The following is a 17,754-nucleotide window of genomic DNA, read 5'->3' on the forward strand; positions in this document are numbered from 1 at the left end:
TGCAATGCTTCTTACCTTCAGTGCATACTCATTGATAGACATCTTCCCTTTCTTTAATGTATTCAACTCTTGCTTGAGTTGAATCTTTCATGCCTTTGTATTTACAGAAAACATACTTTCAAGTATGGTCCAAGCTGCATATGCATTCTCTGCATTTCTAATGTGTCCCAGCATGTTATTGTCAATTACTGCAGACAACCAATACATGACCTTCTTGTCTTTTGCATTCCATTCCTTTCGTGCCTTTGTCTCTTCTGCAGTTGGAGGATCACTCACCTCCGGCTCCTTTTCTTCACCTGAAACGAACTCGTAGAGGCCTTTTCCAATAAGAAAGTTCGTGACACGGAACTTCCATGAAGGGTAGTTGTTCTTGTCGAGCTTCTCAATGATGGGGCTTCCACTATTCTCTGCCATTATCACAATAATAATACCAAATAGCAAGCAAATCTTCTGCAACCCTCGACCTGTAGTACACAGCAATTCACCAGACAGCCTTTTTCAGTGTCTGCTCAACAATACATGCAATCTGCAACCAGTTTGCAGATAAACCTTGTGTTTACTCACTAGTAAACACCTTTGAACTTACAGATCTGAAATCTGTAACCTGCGCACCCACGTTCGGTCAATACAGTCGAAGTCACAGTGTACCCCGAAACTGCTGTCCGCAACCTTGCGGCTCTAAAACGGGCCCTGAAACGGTCTCAAATGCCTAAAATCTCTGCGGGAAAGCCCTAAAGGGCCTATCTGCAGAATATACAGCGCTCTAAGCGCACACCAAATCTCACTGCAATCTGAGATTTTTGCTCTGCCCTACTTCCGGTGCCTCCACAGGCACTATCCAAGAGAAGGAGTGGAAGAATGGGAGAGATTCTTACCCGTAGCTTGCTTGCTCGAACCTTGCTTCTTCTCCTTTGCTTCAACCTTCGAAATCAGCCTCTCTCAGTGGTGTGGCTCTGATACCATGTCAAGAATCGCGTGGTGGAGGGGATTGCTCAAGATGCTACGCCGAACACACACAGAATGCACAAGGAGAAGCTCACTCAAGAGACAAGAAGAGAGATGGAGGCCAAAACGTTTTCTTGCTGATTTCTTCTTCTTCTTTCACACTCTTTACAATGTACACAAATTATAGATAAGATACAACATAAAAGGAAAGTGGCCTACTAAGTCAAACAATGCATAACCGACTCTACTAGTCGACTGGCGCTATAACTATGCCAACTGTAAATAGGTGTAACAACCTGAATATAATAAGTAATGAGTCAGTGGCCATGTGAGAGTCATAATGACCACCGACGTGCTAAGTGTAGACGTGTGGACCCATCTAACCAGGCGGTCCATCATCCATGTCCACATGTGTTGAGCTTGCCATCTCAACAACCATGCTATCCTAAACTTGTGTTGCTTGCTGCATATCATGTGTGGTTTCTTTCAAATATCTTCGTCAATGAAATCAAAAAGATAAGTGCCATTGTACTCTCCTCTCGTTGTCATCAGCAACAAGCATGGAAATCATAGACCGTCCTTGTTCAACATAAGGTTCATCTACTTGTCAAGATTGTGGGAGAGAAGGAAGGAGTCTCACTTGTAGCTTTCTTGCTTGCACAATGGGGGAATACACACACAGGTGGAGGCTGAAAACAGTTTTCCTTTTCTTAGTTGTGTAAGGCAAAAAGAACTCTAGTACATAGAAATAGAAGAACCCTATATATAGGTCTCAAACCAAACTCAACTAACTAAGGTGGCATACTAACTGAGCCACGAACTAGAGTAGATAAGGATAGCTGTCATCTAGCTATTATTCATGGGCAGTGTAGCAACTGCATCTACAAATAACAAGTCGGTGACATAAATGCACAATGGTCACCCTGGCATATCAGGAGTGGAGCTCGATATCTCAACACTCCCCCTCAAGCTCAATCCCAATTCCTGCACACCAAGCAGGTCTCTGAACTTGCGCAGCTTCTCTGCACCCAATGCCTTCTTGAATATGTCAGCTACGTGATCCTCTGTGCTGACATAAACTAGATCAATAAGACCTAGTAAAACCTTCTCCCGCACATAGTGATAATGCACCTCAATGTGCTTTGTTCTAGAATGATAGACTGGGTTATTTGCCAAGTGTATACTGCTCATGTTGTCACAATAAATGACAGCTGGCCCATCTGTAGGCTAATGCATATCATAAAGTAACTTATGCAACTAAGCTACCTCACATGCAGCCATTGCTGCACCCCTATACTCAGCCTCTGTGCTCTTTGTCATGGTTTATTTAATAAGCTTAATCCTCTCATCATTCTCTCGAATATTAATACCTGAAATATTAGAGACACATCTCTTTGCAAGATTTAGTCTCCTTTTCTTCACCCGACTACACAAGTCCATTATATTTTTAAGTGGTCTTTTTCCGTGTCTAAATCCTATTGGAGTTTCTTTCAAGTGCAATAAATTTTCTTGCAATGATTGATTAGAGTTTTCTAGATTATTAACCTTGTCCGTCAGCTCAGAAATAGTTTTTTGTGCTAATGTTAATGCTTCCTTCATTTCATGCATTTGTTCTCTAAATATAAAAGATGCAGAATATAAACTCATGCAATAGCCAAGCATCCCATCACAACCATGTCCAACATATCTTATGAAGTCGTGAATATTATAAAAAGGAGGATGTTTACCTGTAGAAGGGTCCGGAGGATAAATATTTCCATCCATCCATAAGTCTACATGCTTCTTTCCTTGTAATTGCAACCCCAACAATGCTCGATGGTGTATATTCCTCCAAGATGAATAGACATGATCTAATTGAATAGTAAGTTTATACTTGTGTGGTGGGGCTGCGCTTGTATTGCTAGAATAGGTATTTGTAAACATTTTGATAGGGAACCCTAAACGGGGCAAAAATATCACAGAGAAGGAAATAGAACCACAAGAAAGAGAGGCACACAAAATGAACATCAAGAAACAAACGAGCGGTGTCTTTTGATGCGAAGATTCAAAAGTACAAGATTTTGCAATTTCCAAGAGAATAAGACTGAAAAGATGACACTTAACATCCATTTAAGATTGAAGATATTTAATACCCGACCTATTAAATGAATCATACATTTTCTCATTAATCACGTTCAAGCAGTCAAATTTGGAGGGTTTTTCTCATCTAAACCTCCTCTAATTAGCAACTTAATTATTTTCTTACGAGTGTTGTTTTGAAATATTTTTGGCCCCAATGATAGAAAAAATGAAAAACGATGAAGGTTGTGATGCTTAAGATGACGAGGCATATCTTAATCAGCGTATCCCGTGTCCTTGCTCTCAATGCAAGCTGTCAATCAGACAAAAGTATTGCTTGTCTATAGAACACGTACGGCACTTTAGCAAGTTTCAATCGGAGATAATTGATTAGGAAATCTCACACTTTGAGCAAAATGGTAGGCTTAATGTGTATCAATAATCCATTATATTCACAAACTAGTTGAATATCATATACAAAAACATTGGATATGGCTGTAAAATTTATACATGGAGGTGAAGTCTCATCCTAAGGAGGAGTGTACCTATTGCGGCCAGTTAGAAGAGTTTGTGGGCATGCAATGGATGGAGTGCCTGAGCCAATTCACCACTTGGAAGGCACTATTGATTCTATACCATCAATACTAGAGGAGACATGCAACCTTTCAAACTTTCCTACAAACTTGAAGCCTGAGATGGAGGCAATGATCAATGCATTAATGCCCATGGATGCTGAGACATCTGATCCACTTAGAGATTAAGCATCCATACCATTATATGATGGGTTCTGAGTATCTCACTTGAAGACGCTATTTGCACTCCTAAGTGTGCAAGAAAAATATAGGTGGAGCGATGTGAGTTGTGACCGAGTTGTTCAGGTACCTTCTATATACACTTAGTTAATTTATTTTGGCACCATTATAAATAAAAAAAGTGCTTTTTCAAGGTATTTTATGATTTTTTTTTCAAGTTGCTAAAGTATCATATACTACCTCGCGCTCCTTGGGTTTTGTCCACTAAAGAAGAGTGCATGGTGAAGAAAATTATCAGGTCTATCTGCACTCCGACGAGTATGATGTGTTCTCTCAGATCCACTTTTTCTAAAGATGATCAACTATTAGAGATAAAATCGCATGATTTGCATAAGATATGTTAGGTTTGTACTACGAATGGATTGTAAGTGGCCCACAAATTTTGCTATCGAGTCTAGTTAGTGTCCGTAATGCTTCTTCATTTGTGGCAGTTTATACTTCCGATCGCGATCACATGATGCCTCACTCGAGAAATACGCAGGACGATTTATAAGTTATCAAATTTAGTGCAATGGATCTCACAGAAGGAGATAAAGATACCCTCTATTGAATCCACAAGGCGGGGAGCAATGGAAACGATTTGTCTCTGTGAGAAGTACCTGCCTACCAGCATGTTCATGATACAAACCCACATCCTCGTGCATCTTGTAGTTGAAGTGGAGATTGCGGGACCTATCCATATGCGATGGATGTTTTTCTTGGAATGCTTTTTGAAAACCCTGAAAAACTTTGTGTGACAATGAGCTCGGCCAGAAGATAGCATGGTTGAAGGTTGGTTGGTGTCCAAGGAGTTAGTGCATATCTCATAATGGCTACCAACGATGGATTTATACAATAGTATGCTATGTTTGTTGAAGGGCAATGATAGATTGATCAAAGATGTGGTGGTTGGAAATGGGATAGAGAAAAGGATGGATGCTGCAATGGAGGAGAAAGTGAATCATTTTTGTATGTTGCACCATGCCTCCATGGAGACATAGCTCGCTAGGTACGAGTAAGCCAGGAAAGATAAGGAAGAAGCGCTATCTAAATTTTGACGTAGTACATGCTATTGACTGATTCGATATCCTGAGGGCATCGAGGAGATACCGCAATTTATGTCTATGCAATGGTTACATGGAGCTTTGATCACAGCCTCTTGCGAAGGGATGGAGGTCTCTATTGATGAGGAGTGGAAATTCTCGAGGGGATGTACTACAAAGGTGACCACATGTTTTATAAGTTGTCATATCTAGATTTTATATGTGACAACTAATTAACCATTTAAATGTATAGTAGAAAATATATAGTGTGGCATGGTCATGTAGATGACATTTTTGCATGGAGCGTATCGACAAAATGCGCTCCACAACAGATTGTGGTGCCATGGCAAAGTTCGAGAAAAAGAGCCAATGGCGAGCCACGGACCCAAACACCATTACAGAAGAGATGGCGTATTTTGGAAACTTGCAAAGTATTATCACGGTGGATTACTGTAGCTTCTCCATGATCCTATTCGATGTGCAGTGGTTCAAAGTGGTACTAGACGGAGTCGAGGCAACTGTTCGATGAGGTCCATCTAGATTTCTTAAAATATATTCCAAAAAAAGGTGGATGGATTTGCGCGACATGTTTTTCTTGCCGGCTCATTGTGAACAGGTGCATGAACTCATATTTTTTAAAATTTTATTACGACATGTTATATGTCACAAATGTTAAATCTCTCTTATATGTGATTTTGAACAAATTTTCTATCCAAACCCCCAATAACCTCAATGGTGCTATGTTGTACCTTCAACTCCCCAAAGTGTGAGAGTATATGATGAAAGAAATGTTCCCATCGTAGATGATGACAATATGCAGACAGAGGGGTTGATATTGCAAGGGGTGAAAGTCACCCAAAGATTGGAGCATGTAGAGGAGGCCAAATAAAGTAATGATGATGAAAAGGCAAGAGACCAAGAATTCTTTGAGAACGAGGTGGACTCATTCTTTTGTGGTGACATTTCTATCAACCTTCCAGTGTATGTGGAGTTGTGTTAGGAGCTTGACTTGTGACCATAGGATTTTCATTACCGTGCTTTGCTTGATTTATATTGATTACACTAACATCAATTTTTGTTTGTGCAGGTGACCTTTGTGGGTATTTGGATCCGCATGATAAGTCAAGGGATGAGCGACGAGGAGCTGTAGGAAATCTTCACACATATGTCTCTAGATCAGATGACTCGATTCAAAGATATGGCAAACCAGGAGCTGTCTCGGACATCATGAGGTCGTTCTGTTAGATCTACTTTGGCACGCTCTGATACTTCGATTTCTAGTAGACGAGGTGGACACTCCAGACTTGAGCCGGATAGAGGAAGTGGTTCTAGGGGATGTTGCAAAGGTATGGATACGGTGAGCCCACAGTCGGCTTGAGATACAAGTGCTACTTCTCACTCTCGAACATGTTCGAGAGAGAGGGTGGCTCAGGTGGTTGTTGTGAAGGTACCGACACAGTCTCCGTCTCGTCCTTCTACTGGAGTTGCGTCACTTATGGAATTTTCCACACCTCTGAATATGTCTACTCTAGTCACTCCAGCTTTTGCTAAGCTATCTGCAGGTGGCACCCCTATGGTTGCTACTCCAAGAGATACCACCCTCATGGGTACACCAAATATAGAGGGGTCTCCTGGATATGCCCAGGATTGCGGTTGCATGTGGGAGAGGACACATCTTAGACATACCCCAGAGGGGTATGCATACCTTGTAGATGATAGGACAGGAGCCGCCATCATGAATGATGAGGGAAGGAGGATGATGGCTTGTATGAGAGAGTTGTGCCAACAAGTTTTTTGGCATAACATCTTGGATCATTGGAAGAACATACTGGAGGGGATCAAGGACTACATAGTAGCATTCTTACATGAGGAGTTTTCGATATCCACCGCAATAGATAGATTTTCTACAAGCTGGATGATGGAGTGCATGCATGCGTACATATCCCATAGACGATCAAATGCATGCAAGGCACTTAAGAGTGGGGCCTCAAAGCCCGAGTGGCTAGACACAGATGACTGCTACCAACTCAGGGAGGAGGCTACAGATTCTCCAAGATGTTGGAGATAGCAGCGCGAGGTAGCGAGGGCACGACTAGAGGCATAGGAATGGTCCATTATCTTGGGAGTGACAGCCACATGACTTATCTGGAGGACTTTATAAGTTTTTCTTCTATTCTTCTCGCTTATTTTTTTGCAGTATCGCTTGTACTTACAATCGTGTTTCTAATAGTTGCATTTTTTTTTCTTTGCAACACTCCATTACAAACTGCGATCCCACCAGCCTAGAGACTCAATATACAAAGAGACACGGTCTCACTGCATTGATTGATAGATTGTATGCGTGCAGCGGCCTAGTAAGTCACTCATCTTTCTTGTCTGTAGTTACTAATTTTAATTAAAATGAATCATTGTATGGTGGACTAATGTGTAGTTGTTTCTTTTTTCTTTTCAAAGTCCATTCGATGCTCCTTTGTGTTGGGACGAGCTTTCGGATGGCGAGAATCTATAGCTCGCACTTGGATTCGTGGAGCGCACATTCTCTTCTTTTTTGGTCATGTGATTCATATAGGCATTTTCTATGCACTATGTTATTATCATCCTTTGTATCTTGCCATGATTCCATGACGCTTTCATTAAGCGATCTTGTATTTATTTTAAGTATCAATCTAGTGGATTCAAGTACACTTTGCCTTCATTTTGATGACCATTGTACACTTTGTAATCCATTTGTAAAATGTAATTACAACATATAGCTACCTTGCCACAAATTTTTTTTCCTTTGTAACCGTAGCTATTAGCGTCGCAAATTTATCTGCACGTGTCATTATTGGCATCGCAATGTGCATTGCAAAGTGTTGCTATTGACATCACCATCTATGTCACTATTGGTATCACAAATAACAACGCATTCACGACACTAATAACGACGTAGATAGCGACGGTTCTATGGAGATGCTAATACCGACCTGTTTAGCGATGAGGGGGAAAAAAAATTTTGTGAACATTTTTGTCGCTTTAAATGTCAGTATGAGGCTTGTATCTTGTAGTGCCTTGGAAAACTATATCCCTTCAAATAAAAAGAGTGTTATTTTACCATTATTTTGCACTCAACTATCTTTTGAGTAAAACTCTATTTGAAAGTTGATTGCTTTTCATATTAGCTTTATAAGTTTATCATCATTTGAATAAATAAAATGAATCAATCTTCTAGCATTGACAATTACCCTCTAGCCACATGAGTGGCTATTTTCTTGAGGACAACCAACAACAGATAGTGAAATTATCTAACATATTTATGGTGATTTGTGGAATTAACTATTTTAACATCTTTTGATCAAGAGCTTAGTGTAACCTGCATATACTCCATCTTTGCAAAGTAGATAGAAAGGCATAGGGGGCATTTTATATAGTATTGACATCATTATTTTGCCTCATTTGTATTAAATAAATAAATAACTTAGAGCACTTATAAACAATATGATCTAAATGATCAAGTAGTCTTAAATTTTATACTTACATCTTGGCATCTCCATGGGCACCCTTAAAAAAATTAAGTAAATAGTATTTCTTTCAATACAATTTATTGCAATCACACCCCAATAGAAATGGAAAATAGTCATGTACCCATAATTTAGTAAAAATGTATTCTTTAGAAAATTGAGATACAATAGCAATCTATTACTTTTCATGATATGGAATCAATGCTTCAAAGTTTTAGAATAAATGGAATTGAGATAGTGCCCAAGTCCATCTATCTCAAGCTCATTTCTCCTCATGAAATGGCATATTGAGGGATCAAGCAATATAATTTGTTGTTGTATCTATTGAAAAAACTCATGCATAATACACCTAAAAAGGTGAAACATTCAAAATATTATATGTCTAAATTATATCTATAAGAGAAATTGGCTCAAGAACATTAGAAAATCTATATCTAAGCCTTTTAAGAATGTTCACATCTTTGTTCATATACATTACTTTATGTGCATGAGCAGCACAAATGTAAGCATCATGAAAAAACTCAATTAAAAAATCCTATACCCTCTTGGATAAAGCCAAGAGCACTTGTTATGGGACCATATCACAAGAAAAAGAGACACTATCGGGGCATAGATGGACTTGAAGAAGATAGGTAAGATGGAGACTTATTGGCCAAAGACAAGCTTTGATGGTCATGTGCAATTGCCTCGTGCTCCTTAGGCCCTATCCACTAAAGAGGAATGATGACATAGAGTATTTTAGCAACCTACAAAGTATTATTTTAGTATATTTTCGTAGCTTTTGCAATATCATATTCAATATGTATGATGGTTTAAAGTGGTGTTGAAGGAGTATGGGCAATCATTTGATAAGGGCCATCCGAATTCTTGGAAGTAGATTTTGAGGAAAGATGGAACGATTTGTATGACATGTTTGTCTTGCCAGGCCACTATGAGCAAGTGCATAGCCTTTTTTTAAAAAAAGTTCACCACATCATGAAAAAGTCACAAATGCTTTCTTTTCTTTATACTGGCATGCTCTTAATTGCTTTCAAATAGGTAATCTTCTACCCTAACCCACAACAACCTCATTGGTAGTATGTTGTGCCTACAACACCTCAAACAACTCGAGAATATGATGAAAGCAGTGTCCCTAGCATGGATGTGGAGAGTATATAGGTAGAGGAGTTGCTCTTGCGAGGGGTGGAGGATGAGGAGGGCTTGCAGCAGGTGAAGGAGATGAGTATGAGCAATCTAGGGGAAGAGATAGGAGTACAAAAATTCTTTGAGAGTGAAATAGAATCTTATTTCTATGGGGACCTATGCATAGATCTTTCGGTGCATACTGAGCTATGCTAAGAGCTTCCATAGAATACATTCGCTTATTGTTAGATTTATTGACTATTTTCTTATATTATTACTTTATTATATGTCTTTTAACTTATGTACTTCTTCACATATATATGTTATCATGCTTCACTTCAACCCTTATATTGAATGTGCTTACATCGAGTTGTGACTATATAAATTACCATAGATAGTTGAGAGAGAGTAGGATTAGTTGATAGTACACAGATGATGAGTTACGAGAGATGCTCATTACATGTCTCTAGATTATATGGTGCACTTCAAGGACATAGCACACAAGGAGTTGTGTCAATAGCATTCTATGCATCCTTCCTCAGCATGCTCTAAGGCATCAATCTCTAGTCGGAAGAGTCAGCACTCTAGGTTGGCCGTAGAGGGAGACAGCTCAAGAACACCTTTCTCAACTAGTGGAGGTGGTGGCTATGGTGGATGCTTTGGGAAACCACAGTCTTTCTCTCCTTTCCATTCTAGGGGTTGTTTTGGTAGATGCTACTAAGATATAGATCTTACCATGATTGCTACTCCTTGCTCCTGTATCATTTCTAGAGAGAGTGGCTCAAATGTATGATGTGGAGACAATGATGTAGTGTCTCCTTCCCATCGATGGAGTGGACACTTATCATCTCTCATATTTACTATACCTATAAGCACTTGCACTCTTGTGATACCAAGTTTTGCTTAGTTTTTTGTAAGTGGCACTCCTATGGGTGTTACTCCAAGAGGTTCTATCCTTGTAGGTATGCCAAATATACACAGATTTTCTATTTATGCCTAAGATCATAGTTGCAAGTGGAAAAGGGTGCACCTTAAACACACCCCACCAGAGTATGTGTACTTAATGGATGAGAAAAATGGTGTTGTGCACATGAATGATGAGGGAAAGAAGGTGATTGCATGCATGTGTGAGTTATGCCAATAATTTTTTACTCACAATGTACTAGATCATTGGAAGAATATACCAGATGCTAGTAAAAAATACGTAATAGCATCCTTACATGAAGAGTTTCCACTACCTACATAGGTAGATCGATTCTCCACTAAATGAATAAAGGATATTATGCATGCCTATGTGTCACATAGATGGTGAGATGTATGTTAAGGCAGTGAAGAGTGGTACACCAAAACTTAAGTGGTTGTGGACTAAGAGAATTGGAGAAGACTCGGAGAGGAGGCTGCGGACTCTCTAGGGCAATGGTGATAGCAATGGGAGGTAGTGAGGGCATGGTTGGAGGTGGGACTTATATGCCATCTTGAGAGTGGTAGTCCTAGGACTTACTCAAAATACTTTATAAGATCTCTATCAATTATGTTCACTTTCTTATTTTATATACTACTTATACTAATAACCTTATTTTTAACAATACTACTTTTTGTCTTTTTGCTACACCACTTGATCACAAATCGTGACTCCATGGGATTGGAGACTCAATATATAGAAAGAAATGGTCTTATTGCACTCATTGATAGACTATATGCATGCGGGGGTTTGATAAGTCATGCCTCTTTCATGTTTCTACTTTTTAGTTATTGTGATGCATTATGTACTATGGATTGATCTTTGGTTATTTATATTATAGAGTCCTTTCAACAACCTATTGTAAGTAGACTAGCTATGTAACAATGATGAGTTGTAGTAGTTGCTTGGATTCATAGAGCACACACCCCTCCCTTTTTTGGCCTAATACTCCATGTAGACTCTTTCAATTGATACTATGTAGCTTTCTTTGGATAGATTTCTTCTTCTTTGTATAGACTCACCTTTTGTGATATTTATGGATGGTCTTCCTTGTTTTGGTTCCTCCTCCTTACCAATCCATGTAGTTCTATGAATCTTTATATTGTACTTGCTTGGAAATTGAATCAATGGACTCTTTCTTCCAAGAAAACCACAATGTATGTTTTTGGATAATTGTTGTACATTCAATTTGTAAATAAATTATGGAACGTTATTTGGTCCATGTGGCTATCATGCCCTACCACCCAATTCTTTTTTCTTTGCAATCATCATTGTTCACATCACAATAACTTGCAATAGTTGCTATTTTCATCACAAAAAAAAACTCTATAATTTTTGTTATCTGCATTGCAAAGTGTTGCAATTTGCATCACTATATAAAATAGTGAAAATAGTGATGCAATGGAGACAAATCTATAGAGAGTTATATACTAACGTTTTTAGTGATGATGGGGGCAATTTTTTGCATGAATAATTCTATCTCTTTGAACATCAATATACCGTATTTCAATAGTAATGTGTGTGAATACACTTAGGATCATTGAGATACTTTTTTCCTTCTTTAGGAGGTCTTTTTTCTTGGCCTTGCATATAGACCTATTCACTTTTAGGGCATACTTATTCTTGTAAATCTTCTCTATCCATACTTGTAAATACACTTTGATTTGTAGTCTCTCAAGCTTCGAATCATGTCTTGCAAATTTTTTATGAAGTAAGGGTGCTAGGATAGAGGGCAAGATAACTTGTAAAATAGATACTCAAAATTTCATATTTAGCTTTATTTACAATCCGTGGCATTATCTCGGTGATATTTTGATTTCTTTAGACCAAAATTTCCATGATTTAAGAAAATATCCCATATTGGATCTTGATGTTTATTTCGATGAGGATGTTATTACAATCCTAAAGGTTTGATCATCCTCTCCACTACATCAAGTAAGAATAGACTTACAAAATGAAAATATTGGATTTCCAAGCTTGTTTGGATTCCACTTGTTGAATGACAAATGTTTATATTGAAATCCACTACAAGATATATGCCTCATACGGACATTCAAAGTGATGAAAAATCTTGTAGTGGATTTCAATATAAACATTCATACCATAATAATAATGACACATATAAACAATAATAATGACACATTCATACCATAATACCTACGAGGGTAGTATGGTGAGCAAAAGCTAGAGTGACTAGAGTAGACGTCCCCACAAGTGTGACAAATCCCATAGATGAGGCAACTCCAGTAGAATGATGAGAGGGAGACACTGCATTGGTACCTCCACGACAACCACCTGAGCCACACTCTCTCAAACCTGCATGAGTCGAGGAGCAGCACCTGTATCCTGAGCCAACCGTGGGCTCACTACATTCACATCTCCGCAACATCTCCTAGAACCACTCCCTCTATCCGGTCCAAGTCTGGAGCATTGATCTATTCTACTGAAAACTGAAGCATCAAAGCGCACCAAAGTAGATCTAATAGAATGGCCTGATTGTGTCCAAGATGCCATATCTTTCAATTGAGCCATCTGATCTTGAGACATATGTGTGAAGATCTCCTATAGCTCATCATCGCTCATGCCTCGACTCCTCATGCGGATCCAAATATCCACAAAGGTCACCTGCACACAGACGAAAATTGATGTTAGCATAATCAATATAAATCAAGCAAAGCATGGTAATATAAATCTTCAAAAAATGATCTTACTTAAAACACATGTCTTATGTACCCTTATAAGTGATTTATCAACAAATTGAGTAGGTGGATGCTCCAAATATGAAGTACTCTATGGTCCCATATCAATCTCCTGACACACCTGTGCATAAATTGGAAGGTCGATAGACGGGTCACCACAAAAGGATGAGTCGACCTCATTCTCAAAGAATTCTTGGACTCCTATATTTCCATCATTGTTACCCAATTTTGGGTCCTCTACATGCTCCAAGCTTTCGGTGGCCTCCACCCCTTGCAATATCGACCCCTCTCTTTGCATAATGTCCTCATATATGTTAGGAACATTGCTTTGATCATATACTCTTGGACTTCAGGGAGCTGAAGTTATAATAATACCACCATGGAGGTTGTCGAGGGTTTGGATAGAAAATTACATGTTCAAAATCACGTACAAGAGAGATTTAACTTTTGTGACATGTACCATGTCATAATAATATTTTTTTAAAAATGAGTTCATGCACATTTTCACAATCGACCGACAATACGAACGTGTTAGGCAAATCCGTCTATACTTTTTTAGAATCTATTTTGAGAAATCCAAATGGACCTCATCAAACTATTGCCCTAGCTCCTTCAAGTACCACTTTGAACTATAGCACATCAAATATAGGATCATGGAGAAGCTACGGTAATCCATCGTAATAATACTTTGCAAGTTCCCAAAATACTCCATCTCATCTATAATAGTGTTTGGATCCATTGCTCGTCGTCGGCTCTCTTGCTCGAACTTTACCATGATACCACAATCTATTGTGAAGCGCATTTTTTCGATACTCTCCACGTGGAAATGCCGTCCGTGCGATCACACCGCACTGTATATTTTGTGCTGTACATTGAAATAGTCAATTAGTTCTCACATATAAAATCTAGATATGACAAACCCTAAACACGTCATCACCTTTGGACTACATTCCCTTGAGAATTCCCACTCCTCAGTTGAGATCTCCGCCCCTTCGCGAGATGCTACAGTCAATGCTCCATGCAACCATCGTGTTGACATAAACCGTGAAATCTCCTCCATGCCTTCAAGATATCAAATTGGTCAATGGCACGTACTACACAGAAATTCAAATCACGATTCTTCCCGATCTTTCTTGGCTTGCTCGTACCTAGTGAGCCGCGTCTCCATGGAGGCATGGTGCAACATACAAAAACGATTCACTTTCTTCTCAATTGCAGCATCCATTCTTTTTTCCACCCCATTTCCAACCACCACATCTCCGGTCAATCTATCATCATCCTTTAGCGACCATAACATATTGTTGTTTGAATCCACCATTGGTAGCCACTATGAAATATGCACTAACACTTCATATACTAACCAACCTTTAGGCATGCTACCTTTTGACCAAACTCGTTGTCGCACAAAGCCTTTCAGGGTTTTCATGAAGCGCTCCGAGAAGAAAATTCATCGCTTATATGGATAGGTCCAGCAATCTCTACTTCATCTACAAGATGCACCAGAAGGTGGGTTTGTATCATGAGCATGTTGGTGGGTAGGTACTTCTCAAAGAGAGACCATCTCCACTGCTCCTCCCCTTGCGGATTCAATAGAGGATGTCTTGATCTTCTTTTGTGAGATCCATTGCACTAAATTTGATAACCTATAAATCACCCCGCTTATTTTTAGAGTAAGGTATCCTGCGATCGCAATCGGTAGTACAAACTGCCATAAATGAAGAAGCATTACAAAAAACGACTACACTCCAAATAGCAAAATACACAGGCCACTTACAATCCATTTGTAGTACAAACCTGACATATCTTATGCCAATTATGGATTTTAGCCCTAATAATTGATCGTCTTTAGAAAATGCGGACCTGAGAGCCCGTCGGAGTGCAGATAGACTTGATAATTTTCTTCACGGGGTGCTCTTCTTTAGTGGACAAAACCCAAGGAGTGCGAGGTAGCTACAAGTGACGACTGTGGTCAAAGTGCCTCCATTTTGCCTACCTCATTCAAATCCATTCGTGCCCCTGTAGTGTATCTCTTTCTTGTGATGTGGTCCCATAGTAAGCTGCACGCATTCTTGAAAATATGCATGGGATCCAACAAGTGGTTGATGTATAAGTGGGTTCAATACGGTAACTCGTAGAAAATTGAGAACCGTCACATTCTGTTTGGATGTGACTCCGTGTGAACCATTTTTGCTCACATAAGCTTTGGGCATTCATTCGTGCTGGAGGTCGTTCAAGAAAACCTTCCCTCAATTCATGACCCTCCGAGCGATTCCTTGATATAACATCTTCTTCATGGTTCATGACCTTTTGGAGTCTAATTGTGGCCCACACAATGGACATGCATGATAACCTGAGGTAACTTGACATGTCTCAATATCTCTACCAAGTGAATACAAACTTGAACGAGCTATGATAGATATTAGTAATGAGAACAGAAGCCTATTTATCTGAGCATTCCCTGAATTCCGAAAAGTCATGCATGGTCCACATGAGAATGGCTCAAATATTGGCGGACCGTTGACCATCTGCTTGCTCATATCTTCCACAGTGACCCCCTCCTCCCAAAAAATATTAAGCTCATCGACTAATGGACAAAGATACACCTCCATATTCTTGACTTTGTAGTGGCCTGGAACAAGCAAGATAAGGATGAGGTGTCCTTTCTTCGTAGAAAGCCATGGAGGGATGTTGTAGTTAACAAGGACTACATACCATGCACTGTAAGAATTTGAGCGCAAACCAAATGGGTTCACGCCATCCATAGCAAGACCAAGCCAAAGATTCCTTGGCTCTCAAGCAATGCCTAGAAAGGTAGAGTTAATGTGGCTCCATGCACATGAATCCATTGATATTCATTGGACTCCATCTAGGATCTATTCTGTGCTTACCACATTGTCAAGCTCATCATGCCAGACGTACAAAACATGTGATGTATAAAGGGAATAAGTGAAAAGTGTCTAAGAACTTTTTAAGGGATGGTTTTCCCTTGCAAGTCCTATCGATACCTGTGAGTACCACACTTTGGATATGTCTTCATAGTCTCATATTCTCCTCGAAACAGTATGCAATCATTGATACATACATGGGTGATGTTGTACTCCATGCTAAGCTTTTGTAAAACATGTCACGCATCATCACAAGAATTAGGCATGGTATTTGCAAGTGATAATATATGATACTTTAGTAACCTGAAAAATTTTCATAAAACGCCTTGAAAAAGCACAATTGTTTTTTATGATAGTGCCAAAAATAAATCAACAAAGCGTACATAGAAGGTACCTAAACAACTCGATCACACTTGCATCACTCCATCCGTATTTTGCTTGCACACTTAGGAGTGCAAGCAATGTCTTTAGGCGAGATACTCAAAACCCATCATATAATGGTATGGATGCTTCCTCTCTAAGCGGATTAGATGTCTCGACATCCATGGGCATCAATGCATCGATCATTGTCTCCATCTCAGGATCCAAGATTGTAAAAAATTTTGGAAGGCTGCCTATCTCCTTTGGTATTGACAGTATAGATTGGGTAGTACATTCTAAGTGGTGGATTGGCTCACACACTTCATCCATCGCACACCCATGAACTCTTCTAATTGGCCGCAAAGGGTGTACTCCTCCTTGGGATGAGACGTCACCTCCCTGTGATAAATTTTACGGCCACATCCAATGTTTTTGTATATGATATTCAACTAGTTTGTGAATACAATGCATAATTAATATACATTTTTCTTACCGTTTGCTCAAAATTTGAGATCGCCTAATCAATGATCTCTGATTGAAACTCGCCAAAGCATCGTACGTGTTCCATAGACAATCGACTATTTAGTCTAATTGGCAACTTACATTGAGAGCAAGGACATGGGACACGTTGATTAAGATATACCTCACAATCTTGAACATCACGGCCTTCAGTTTTTCATTTTTTCTACGTTACGACAAACAATTTGTTTTTGTTATCATTATTTTTTTCTTTCTTAAATTTTTTGAGAAGGAATTTCTTCTCTTGTAACTCAACAAAATTAACGTATATAAAGTCTCCACTTGCATACGAACAGGCCTACAGTATGTAAAGTCTAATATGCTATGCATGGGGACGAGGGAGTAGATACCCTATGTTGCCATCCCATAGTATTGCACCAGACCACTACTACCACTAGTACTCACCTTCTCAAACACACCAAAGGTGCACCTTTAACAAAACCTCTCTCTCTCTTTCTCTCTACTACTACTACTACTACTACTACTACTACTACTACTACTACTACCACCACCACCACCACCACCACCACCACCACCACCACCACCACCACCACCACCACCACTTGCCTTCTTGAAGAAGCATCGAACACACCCAAGGTGCACCTTTAATAAAACATCTATCTCTCTTTCTCTCTCTCTCTTCTACTACTACTACTGTTGTTGCTGCTGTTGCTGCTATTGCTACTATTGTTGCTACTATTGCTACTGCTACTGCTACTGTTACTGCTACTGCTACTGCTACTGCTACTGCTACTGCTACTGCTACTGCTACTGCTACTGCTACTGCTACTGCTACTGCTACTGCTACTGCTACTGCTACTGCTACTGCTACTGCTACTGCTACTGCTATTGCTATTGCTACTGCTACTGC

The sequence above is a fragment of the Lygodium microphyllum genome, chromosome 2 (genome assembly GCF_053477565.2).
Source record: "Lygodium microphyllum isolate KBCC chromosome 2, Lygodium_microphyllum_v1.1.10, whole genome shotgun sequence".
In the NCBI taxonomy this organism is placed as follows: domain Eukaryota; kingdom Viridiplantae; phylum Streptophyta; class Polypodiopsida; order Schizaeales; family Lygodiaceae; genus Lygodium; species Lygodium microphyllum.